A 12,196-nucleotide genomic window follows, 5' to 3' on the forward strand; every position below is an offset into this window, starting at 1 on the left:
AAAGCACTGCTGTGCTTGTATGCTTCAGTTCACACAATTAGTCCATTGACTGAATTGGCAGAAGCTGAACATCACTGAAAGGATTAGTTGTGCTAACATGGCCTAAACCAAAATTACATCCCAATGGCTTAGATAAACACACAATTTCATTTCTATACGCAGCATCGGATTCAGGTTTTGGGCGAAGAGCTCTTCAAACATTGACCTTAAAATATATGTGCATATATAGTTGTATTTGCTCAAACATACTGGGTCTCTCTTTACGGGACTCTTTTTCCTGACTAGTTTTCTGGTTTGTAATCTTACCTGGCAGTGAAGCAGCTTAAACACACTTTGGGACAATCAATTAACTGAGCTACTCTGTCCTTTGAACCAGCATTGTCATAACAAGAAATTCACGCCATGGGTATTTCTACCTCCTTCAGGGGGATTTTACCATCACAACGGGAGGCATCCTAACAACAAGCACTCATTTCTTGCCCTCTATTGCAAGAGCTGTCTTATTAAGTTGGACTGGTGGCTTTGGAGACACTGCTTTACAGACTGCGATTGATACTTAAATATAGAGATGCTACTGTACTGTGCTATCTGACAGACGTGCTTGTGAAAGCAGTCCCCATCCGTGCCAGTGCCAAAAAAAGCAGCCGAAGTCAACACTGAAGGTGGTCACGGCTGCGACATCTCAGCTGCGCAGACAGTACCAGCAAGCCAGGGATGGGAAAACTCCTCCTAACAACCATCCTGTTGATTTCACCAGACCTACAGTCTCACACCAACTGAGTGAGCCTGAGATGAAGGAGACAAAATGAAATGTCAGTGTTTTTTTTCCAGGAACTGACAAAAACACCTCTGTATTTGACAGCAGTCAGCTGCACCGAGCAGTATTCGTCTGTTTGCAAAGAGGAGCTTTAACGAACACACCGGGGTTAGTCTGATAGCCAAGGAAAAAAACGTTAATTCTAAATAAGGCTCTGTTTGCCAAAACATCTTCAACCTCAGCTCAACCTGCTAGCCCAGCCAGAGGTCAGCCTGGCTCACAGAGGTGCTTTTCATGTGTGTCAGGGAGCCTGGCCCTGAAAACGACCTGAACAAAGCAGCGGGTTCTGTCCCCACTGCAAGCACTGCGAAAACCGCTCTGTACAGCAGAGGGTGCTGTACCCAGCCACAGGGAGGGGCAAAAATTAGGAAAATTGGTCTGAAATTTTGGATGTCATGTACCCGCTACTGTTGCTCACCAGCATCTGGATTTTTAACGGACTACGGAGGTACAGGAAATTTATCTCTGCTCATAAAAAGCAGCGTGTTTCAAGCCTGAATTTTTGGCACTCAAAAGACCAAAGCGTGAATTCATGCAGAAGAGAGACTCAAAATAATATAAACATTATATCTTTTTATAGGCTTCTCCCCTCTGAGCTCTGCACTCTCTTTGCTCTTCATGTTGGGGACAGAAACAGATGGCAGAAGAAGAGTCATATCTGCAGACAGCGGTCTCTCAGCATGCATGGCATGGACAATGCCAAAGAACCCCATGTTTTTACGTACTTTCTGCCACAGCTTTCCATCACAGGTTTAACTGAGACTAGCAATTGCCATTTTAGAAAACAAAACTTTTGGATTTTTTTTTTTTTTTTTAAAGATGGTGAATGGCAGAAGCTGCAATTAGTTTTCATGTAGGTGTTTGAAAGGTCCTCACTGAACAGCAGCACACGTCACGGTGAGATTTCACTAGAATCATATTAACCACCAAAATGAGCCGCAGGGAGAAGGAAACAGATGTTTCACCCAGACTAAGTGCCTTACAAAAAAATACTGCAGCCACTTGGCATTTGCCTTGAGCTTTCTAATTACAAGGACTGCGCATAGCACTGCGGACAAATTAATCTGCTTTAAATGTTAGAAACAAGATTGCCCCAGTGCCACCATCCCAAGCAGGCAGAAACTCAAGCCACTCATCACCAGGGAACACGTCACAGGGTTTAAAATCTAGTCTCACCAGTGTCTAAGATGCACGTGGAGGGAATGCAAGAAGAAATGATTTCTCCTTAATGACAAATCATGATTTCTCACTACTGCTCAGTCCATGGCATCCGGTCTTTGTCGTCTGCCCAGGAATGATTTATACAAAATGCTGCATTTCAGTCTGTTAAACTGACTGGATGCACCTTCACAGTCTTTCTTTATTGTCACCTGTTAAAAACTGTATCACTGCCCACCCCCCCGTGAGCTGACACTCACACATACCAAACAAACCACTTAAAATCCTAAAATCTGGTTTGCAATTCACACAACACTTGAAAGAGGAATAAAGGATTGCTAAGAAATTGCATCCAGAATCAAAATACTGACTAAAACTGTTAAAAGCCAAATGCTACCTGAAGACAGTAGCTAACTTAAAGGTAAAAACCTTTATTTCTTAATCTGATCCCAGAGCTATTTTATAGAAAATCTTGCATGCTATCACTTCTACATTCATTAGTACTCCAGGCCCTCAGGCTGCTGTTTTGATCGTTTCCCTCTTATCAAGGTAAATCAGTAACTTTAGCTACCCACACTGCCTGCCAAGCCTCTCCAGCTGAGTTTGGAGGTCCACAGGTACTCGGTGCGTTAGATCATCCACCTGCATGCAGTCTCCGTCTTTGTGCAGGTGATTCCCAAAGGCAGTCCAGGACAGAAATCCAGAGGCACTCTGAAAGTCTTCTGCTCTTATAAGCAGCAAGCATGGTATAGTTTCAATATGAAATACAGTTTTTACAGTAATCATTAGTTCTAACGCAAAATCTCAGGAGTATTTGGGCCTGCCTGTCTTGCCTGTTAATTTCTGTGTGTGGATGTGTCGACGTGGATACAAACACAGGAGTCAAAGTACCCTTGCTTTCCACTCTTTCTTGTAAAGAGATGAATTTTAAAGTAAAAAACAAAAAACAAACAAAAAAAACCCCCACAACATAGGTGTTAAACCTCAATTTCTAACTACATCCCAAAAGAACCAATGTCTCAAATTACCTCCACAAACCAACATTATTTACTACAAAAGAGAACGGCTTTCCTTTAAGTAACTGCATCAATGCTCCTCCAGAAGCGTTACCTGTTGAAGACCCAGCTGTTTTCCACAGAAGCAATTGCACGAGTCTGCATTAGGGAAGTTATTTTTGCGTGAGACACTCATATTTTCACCACACCACACACCCTTCCACAATACGCCACCTCCCTCTGCTAAACGCAGTAGCTTGTAGTTACAGAAGCCTGCATGTTCTCAGTACCACTGTTAGTTGGCTGTGCTACAGGACACCTCCAGAAGAACTGTGAGAATGAGTCAGAAACCCACCTTTTCTTCAGAAATCCCCAATTTTTGCCCAGTTTGTATCACAAGGCTCTCCAGGCACGCATAACATTTCACTCGTGTTTATTTGCAACAGAGCAAGACAGGCGAAATGCTCTGCTCAGTGCTTGAAAACATAGCAGCCTGCTTCCTCTTACGAAGTAACCACAAATGCCAAAAATCCTTTGGAACCCAACGTGTTTGCAAAACTTCTCTGGAAGTTTCCATCGCTCTGTTTAAACCCCAGCGGGCAACGTGACAGATGCATCATCCCCGTCAAGCTCCAAAGAGAAACTGCAGAGAACAGATGACAAGCATGCATTGCTGCTTCAGAGATGCTGTGACTCACGCAGACACCGACTCCACGCTGCACAGAAAAGTAAAAGGCTTTTCTCTGCGTAACCATTTCTCCCTAGTGTCCTCTGACCTGCAGAGGTTTAGGAAGTCAGATGCTCCAGAAGTGTTTTCAATTTTCTTAAAATGGAGATGGCAAATCTGCATTTGTGCTGGCCTGAAGATGTGCTTGGTCTTTGAAGAATAAATTAAACTCTTATAATTGCCAGTCCTCAAAATTAATTGCTGGGCTGGACGGCTGAGATGTGCAGCTTTGCTGGAAGACTGGCACCTGCTGACCACGACCTTCAATTTCATTTAATTTTGGTAAGTGCCATCTCAGTTTTGTAGATGTGTCAAAGAGCAGTTGGCCCCAAAGGCAGCAGCTGCAACAGCCCTGTACTACACTGCAGGTAGCTGCACGCCTCCTGAGAACTGAGCCTTTCTGCAGGAAACTAGCTCACGGAACAAGGACAGCCTGCTGCCAGAGAACAGCTAAAGTTTACCGCGCTAAATTTACTTCATTTAAAGATCTAATTCAATAACTGCTTTTGCATTTAGAGGGTTTCCAGAAAGACTAAACTCAGTTTAAGCATAACACTAATATATAACAGCTGCTGAGTGGGCGTAGATGCACAGGAAAAAAAAACAAAAACAACAACAAAAAAAACACAATACTTTTAGTATGTTGTCATTAAAACAAGCAATAGACTAGATTTTGCTTATTCATTTAAGTCTGGACATGAAAAATGCTGTTCCTTCACATGTGATGTTTACACACATGCACTCGGTGATTGACACTGATGAAATCTGGAGCCCAGTGTACGTGCACAGACATCACAAACCGGTGAAGGATTTAGCATGCTTCTAATTAAGCATGAGCTTTTCCTCCATTGATAAAAATGCATGAACTTGTGTTACTCTCACGGTTTTGGCTGGGATGGGGTTTATTTTCTTCACAGAGGCTTGCGTGATGTTGTGTTTTGGATTTTTGATGAAAACGGTGATAACACACTGATGTTTTTAACCATTGCAGTTACCAAGGACTTTTCTACTACTCAGGATGCCCTGCCAGCGAGGAGGCTGGGGGTGTACCCGAAGCTGGGAGGGGACACAGCCAGGACAGCTGGCCCAGGCTGGCCAAAGAAAGATTCCACAACATATGGCTCATCAACAAAAGCTGGGGTGAAGGAGGAGGAAGGAGGTGACACGGGAAACGATGGCATTCATCTTCCTAAGAAACTGTTACGCATGGAAATTGTCTTCATCTCAACTCATGAATTTTTGCACCTTTACCTTTCTGATTTCTCCCACCCGGGGAGAGCAAGCAAGAGGCTGCGTGGTACAAGCTGCCTGCCAGGGTTAAGCCACACCGGTGAGTAAGCTGCGTTCACAAATAGCAGAGTTAGCTAGACGGAGGTGCAGAATGATAAGCATTCTGTGTGTTTTGCAATTTTATCTTTAGTCAGGGCTATATAAGCACGCCCACATTCATCTGCCACCAGACTAGCCATTCAGCTGGAGCTGCCAAGCGCAATGAAAGTCCAGCGCTCTGAGAGGAGCTGTTAAGTAATAAAGTACAGTAACGACGACTTCGATCCTTATGTTATAGGAGTCCTTGAAAGATAGCAAGGCTATTTTATGGGGCCTGAACATTCCAGTCTGACCTGGAGATCCTCTCCTGCCCTCCCTGTCAGAAACCACCTGTGCAGATCATTAGTACCACGCTAAATGGTGGACTTGAACTTCATTAGCTCCAGCAGGGATGGCAACAGAGGAGGTGTCCTCCCTTCAGAGCGTGGTACATGGGGACAGAAGAGAGCCATCTGTGTCCCACAGGCCTACTGCTGTATTTTCATGGTCCTGCAGAGCCCTCTCCCTGTTCTTCAAATGAGGTTTCCTAGGCAGGCTGTATCAAGGCAGCGCTTCAACTAGAATAATGAACAGTAAAGGCTGCAAGAGAAAAAACAGCTTGGGATGTTACCTAGGCTGAACAAAACCCATCAAGACAAGAACTAATACTGCTCTGCAGGACTACTCTTCAGCTATGGTTTCCATTCCAAAGGAAGCCAGGAAGTAATGGCAGCCAGCTTTGGTATTGAGACTGATTAGCAAAGCTCTACACACACCTCTAAAACGTGCAGCATTAACAGCTATCAAAATTCCTGTACCAGCCCCAGGCTCTGCTTTTCTCTATCAGTCTGGTCAGCACTGACCTGCAGGAAGGGACCAGTCCCCTGAGCCAGCCCCCTGTTTCCTTCCTCCTCCAGGTTAGCACTGACTAGAAAATGAACACACGCTGCAGAGTCCCACTGAGCTCACCACTGCTGTTCTGATATGTGGTTTCGGTCAAACACCTAGCATTTCCTTGATATAGCAGAAAAGGGGCCTCTGCTAATTCTTTGAACAGCCTGAGCTTTCTTAGTTACTTCACTTGAAAAAATCTCCTAGAGGAACTTTCCAAATATCTTTTTTATTTTTTTTTGAGACACACAATGTTTTAATCTCAGCCATTAAGCTAGCCAATTCTTTATTAAAGGAATTTAAAAACAGAAATCACAGCAAAGTTTCCGCAGAAGAGGTTGAGGCAGATGGAAAAAGGCTTTTTCCATTTAATACTGTACTATCTACTTGGTCATGAAATTCTTCTTCCAAAAAAGAATTGAAAACAACTGAAGACAACCAAAAATAATAATTAAGAAATCCTAGAAAACATAGCTAAGTGCAAGTTTTTACTTAGATCAATTGATTTCAAGAGAATAAGGACATGTATCTGTGTAGGACACTCTATCACTTACATGAATCTATTTTGAAATAAAATATTTCAATAGATTTAGATGGCCTATTTTGTTTTAGCTTAACAAATTGGTGCTTCAACTTTCCACTTCACGTCACATTTTGTGGGTTTCTTTGAAAATGCCAGAACTCCCAAACACCCACAAACCCAAAGTTTTGGTAAAATGGCTGTAAGAAGAAATATGTTTTTAATTTTCTGGAAAAAAATCATCACATTTCTATATCCTTCAGTTAAGCAATCCAAGTCACATTTAAGTGATAATGGACACCTGTTCACAGTTACTTCAGTTTCCAAGATTTCAGCTCTGATCCTCAAATCATATCGAAAATGGGATCCAAGCTTTCGGGTTCTTTAACAACTACCCCAATTCAGACAAGTAGCCTAATCTACTGATTTACAGCCACAAAGACAATGGAAGTTCTCATTAGTGATAAAGAAATCGTAGTTTCCTCACTGAATTCTTCTGAAATCTGGGATTGAAACCGTAGTTGATTAGGAATATTTTAACTGCAATTATTCCATAGCTGTCAATAGCTCTTGAAAACCAGCCCCTCAGCTAGAAATGTGTTAAATTTTAAGAGTTCACCCAAGAGGCATCCTCTTTCTTTAACCCAGAGCTGATTGATGACAAAAGTAAAGTCACTTTTCCTTGCCAGCAAAAGCCAGTTTTTTTTTTTTTTATTTTTCCTTTTGTTACAAAGGAGAAATACACCCTGCAGTCAGGTCAGCATTTCCTGAAAGGTTCCAAAGAGCATCTCTCTTAAAACAACAGCTTTGGGCTTCAATCAGAAGCAAAGCACATTTCATGCAAACTTATGGAATAATAGCCACAATGTGAACTTAGAGGATTACATTTTTTCTCATTTTACCACAGCGGTATCTGGCTTGGTTTGATTTAACAAGTCGTGTCTCAAAGTTGATGCAAACCCAACTTTTTTTTTTTCTTTTTTTTTTTTTTAAAAAAGGATTATCTTTTTAAAGTGAACGTTTTCCTGAAATAAAATGCATTTATATAGGTTTTCAGAAAACAGAATAGAAACAAAGCATAATTATCTTAACCTACCAGAATATTTGAAGAAAAGAGATTTCCTTATTTGATGAAGCTTCTTGCTATTGAGTCTTTCTTTCTGTTCATATGGAAACCTGCCTGCAAACGATAGCATTATTTTTTATTTTAACATAGATTGGCTAGGATACGTGCTGGCACAGCTACGCAAGCTAATGAAATAAGAAGGAAAAACACTGCTATGCCATTACAGATTTCTCCCTTCCCCTCCTTTGAAAAACACGTTTCTGCAGAATATAAAATCTTACCATTTTCAAAGAGGACCCACAGTTTAAGTCAGAGAAGGATATTCCTGCCTCCAAGCCAGTGTCCTCTAGTCTGCCAGTTTTCTAACCCATGCAAAAGGAAACGTGTCTGTTTTCTCTAGACTCTTAGAAGAGTACATTCTGTCCCATTTGCTTCTGCAAGGGGCTTTCTGTAACCTTGCAACATATTCACAGGTAGTGAATCACAGGTCTACAGGCTTCAAGTCCTTATTCTGATAACTGATAATTCCTGTTAATTTTCTTGTTAAAAAGCACTAACACTCAGCTGAAGAGTAGATGTGAATAAATGTTCAACAATCTCACACATCAGAGATGGAAATACTTTCACACTAGTTAAACACCCGAAGGATTTCAAACCGAGACCCGTATTTCTTTTATTGTTACACCTCCAGCAGCTTCTTTCTGAGTATTGTTCTATTAGCATGGAATTAGTTTGACAAGAGCTATTAGGAAGAGCTGTTGGGAAGTGAAACAGCAACAAAATGTCTTGCTACAACTATTTCAATGGTCCCTAAAAAAAAAAAAAAAAAATTTCTCCTATTGATGGAAAAACATCTCCTTTGCCTAGCTGCAGTCGATTTAACAGGCAGAGTTTTCCAGTATCGGGATCTTAAGAACAAATGACAAGAGAGTTTAACACTTTCTTGCCTGACAGAGAAAGGAAAGTAGGTGAACAGCAGCTGGCGACTGCTGGGGGGAAGGTGTTAGGTGGAAAACACCAGTTGAAAGATCCTATAGGAAAGGATAAAATCAGAGCAAATGGTGTCAGCACCCGGACATGGAGCACATAAAACAAGCCACTCATACCTAGTTTAAAATAAAACTATAATAGAAAAAATTCTTAAGCTCTCAGTAAGAGCTCGCACAGGGGATCGTGGTCATTTTGCTCCTTTGCACCCTTGAAAACCAACCCAGCTTGAATTTGCATTGACAGCTTGACAAAAAAAAACTTCACTTAAACTGAAGAAGCTGAGGGAATTCCCTGTGTTTTCAAAGAAAAACCTAGGTAAGAGCAGCCACTCGACAGAGCAGATCAGCCATCCATTCATGTAATGGTCTGTATTGCCTCTCTCAGAGAATATCAAGTGCTTTGGAAGGCAGAAGAAAATCTCTCATAGAAGAGAAATAATTTTAACCCTTGTCATTTTGATGGCCGAATGATTCCCTAAGAGTAAGCTTTTACTTTATAACAGACATGCACAAGGAACAATTATCCTATTAGGGAAACACTAGGTTTCTTCATTGCTTCTCTGGATTTTTGACCCTGTTTTAATTCTTGTTCTAATCCTTACCATCACCCAATGCTTCAAAGTGGGTATTCTTCTGTCTCCTCCCTTGTTAGGGCAGCCACACACTTCCAGAAGTTGTGTAAGTGCTACGTGGGAAAGCTCCTTAAGACAACCATTTCTAGCAGCTACTCCTCTCGATGAGTACTTCTTCATGCCTACGGATGGCTGGGGCAAACGCTCTCCTGCAGCATCACGCTAAGCCAACAAACCTAGTTTATATAATTACAGGGTATTCATGACTGCAGAAGACCAGAGCTTTAACAGAGGGAATGGGCCAGGAAGTGGGAAGCCTCCTGAGAATTTTGAAACGCGGACTTGCCAGCAGTGTCCTACTGCTTATTCGTTTTTCTCCTGACTCCAGCCACTCATCCTGGATGTCTCCCACAGCCTGTGCAGTGCGACAGTATGGTACATCTGCAGAAAGACCAACACACCCGAGCTGCACTCAGCTCCTTCTGCTTTTGGGCTCTGAAGTAACAGCAGGCAAGTTCAACCCAGAGCTTGCATCTAGCAATACGAGAGCTGTCCTCATGGAACAGCTGGGATGCAACTCGGAGCAGTGGCACTAACGTGACATGTTGCAGCCATGATGTAGTAAAATGAATGTCCAGAAAATTGCCCGTTTACACTGAAATATGAATAAAAGCATAAAGAAAAGGGAAAGAATATAGAAAAGCAGATGTTCTTGACCCCTCCTTTGGTTTTATACACCTGTTTCTGCTTTATCCCAGATCTTCTACTTCAAAATGTATAATTGATGCTAAATATAAGAAATGCAAGAACCACCAGGCACCAGTTTGAGCTAACAAGCTGCTCGCTAGCTGAAGAGTCGTGCATATATCCATTATTGCGGGTCTAAAAATAGCAATCCTTTGAGAAGTTGTTAGAACAGCAAAATGTGGCATATGGAATATAAAATAATCTGTGGATAACAGAAAAAAATTGTGCAAATCTATTGCAAACAGATGGTTAAATAAAGCCATCTCGCCCCAACTTTGGGTAGCAAATATTGCCATCATTACCAGCGACGGCAGAGCCAGCTGCTCCATGTGGGGTCTGGGCGCGTTCCCCCAGAAAGCCCCGGCTCACAGGCAGCGGGGTCTGCGCCAGATGAAAGCTCTGCAGATTCCTGGTGCTCTTTGAGCACTCCTTTCTACCCATTTTGTATCTCTGCCTGGTAAACCTCTCCAGAACAAAGATCTTCTTACTGTTCTGCACTTTGCACAGTGGAAGGCAGGTCCAGTTGGGTCCCTGGTGAACCTATTGCAACAGCAGGGCATCAAACACCGGTTATTGGCCTATTCTTCGTAAGAGATCCACAGACCCTTTCAAAAACCCTTACAAAACAGGCCTGGCTCATATTGAAACTACATTTTAATGCTGGCAATCAGCCCAGAAACCTTAGCTATGCTATAAACTGTGACACCATCCCAGAAGGAAAAAAAAAAAAAGAGAGAGGAGAGAGAAAGAAAGCGACAAATACCTTAAAACTAAAACTAGGACTCCTCCAGAATCTCATCAGACACTTAGCCTTTACAATTAGGAGCCTAAAACAAAATTCCGTGCACATGCTGTAGCTAAGCAGGAAGGTTCCTCAGCTGTTGGCAGATCTGAAATTTCACATGAATCTGTCATACAGTGGCAAAGAGAAGGAATTTAAGTAGCAGATGAGAGGCAAATACCTCGGTTAGGATCTCTCAGCATCGTTCTGTGTTTCCTTCTTTGAAGAAGTTCACGCCCTCAGGAACACTATTTTGATGTGTGCATCTTTTCTGGGTGGAGGTTCAACCCACCACTCTCCTTGACTTCCAGGAGATGCCTCATGAAATTTACTTCTTTTGTATCGTCTTATAAATGAGTGGGAAGCTGAGGTTTAAGGAGTACAGCTACAGACAAAACAACAACAACAAAAACAGGATGCACTTATAGGATAGGCCCTACCATATCCATTACCACAGGGAAAAGAGGATTCGCAGACAAAAGCAGCAGCTGAAAACCTCCCTCAACTGCTGAACTGCACACGAAGATCCATCTAGATATAAAAAGAGATCCCCTTACGCCCAGCCGGAGGGAGGCATAAGTCAAGGGAACTTACCATGATGGGTAGAAAGACCTACTTTTAGGCAGCCTCCCTTTCCAGAGTAATCCAAGCTGTGAGTCGTTCCTGAGAACGCACTCCACTCATGCAACGGAGCATTTCTTAGAAGCACACCTCATTGTCTGCAAAGACGCAAACAAAGCTCTACTGCTCTCATGCTCATAAGCACTGGCAAAACACAGCTCTATCTCAGCCCGAATCCACACTTTGGAAGCACGCCACAGAAGGCAGGTTATATTCATTAGAGAGGTCTGTTCTAAGGCTTAATCTATTTCAGTCTGCAAGTCAAGGAAAATCACAAAATTACCAGAAAATGCTTCCACCGTACCTGTGGAAGACAACCCAGCTTTTTCAGCTAAAAACTTTCAACATCAAAAACGCATAACCTTGAAGACCCTGGCTTCCCTGTTTTCTGGGAATATAAACACCTGGTCAGGCTCAGCTAGGAAACACCGCATCCATCTGAGAAAACTGAGAAGTCTTTCTAAAGCCTGTGACAGGGCAGGGCCTTTTTCACCTGCACAGCAATGATGTAATTAGATGATGTCTCTCACACAACCAAAGCCATTGCTCAGGCAGGCTACCTGAAAGAAAGGAGGTGTACCGTGAAAGTGAAGCTAGAATTTCCATTTCATTTAAAAGAGAGATGAAAATGTGGGGGCAGAGGCAAACCCCCAAAAGAATATTGCTGTGATGGTCACTGGAAATGTTTTCCTTTGGAAAAAGAAAGTTCCCCGAGGAGTGTCAACGTAATGACATGATGCTAGAAGAACATTTTTAACACCCAGTACTAGTGCTACTGTAACAAACAAAACAAAACCATCATGACACAGCTTCCTCTGCAACAGATAAAACAAACACAGGGAACAAAGCACCTCTCTCCCCTGTGCAAAAACACAAGCAACGTTGAGAATACAGACGCTACAGCTTACAAACACATCAGGTAAAATGAGGAAGTCACACAGATGAAATCAGTAACTACTGATAAATTAAGTGAGAAAATTGGCAAATGGTAATTTCCTACTGAA

General features: G+C 42.3%; 1 protein-coding gene across 5 annotated transcripts in view; it reads right to left on the bottom strand.

Moving 5' to 3' along the window:
- The window catches only part of CSGALNACT1 (chondroitin sulfate N-acetylgalactosaminyltransferase 1), a 45,783-nt gene that overhangs the window by 18,279 nt on the left and 15,308 nt on the right, over positions 1–12,196 (bottom strand). For 2 of the 5 annotated variants that reach the window (XM_035324486.1, XM_035324487.1), the window contains one exon: positions 7,513–7,596. The exons of 2 other annotated variants lie outside the window; for them this stretch is intronic. The gene's annotated coding sequence lies outside the window, so the exon portion shown is untranslated. Of the gene's footprint in view, positions 1–3,325; positions 3,410–7,512; positions 7,597–12,196 lie in introns of those variants that run through there. One more of the 5 variants, XM_035324489.1, reaches the window with a different exon arrangement.

This window comes from Oxyura jamaicensis, chromosome 4 (assembly GCF_011077185.1).
Source record: "Oxyura jamaicensis isolate SHBP4307 breed ruddy duck chromosome 4, BPBGC_Ojam_1.0, whole genome shotgun sequence".
Classification (NCBI taxonomy): domain Eukaryota; kingdom Metazoa; phylum Chordata; class Aves; order Anseriformes; family Anatidae; genus Oxyura; species Oxyura jamaicensis.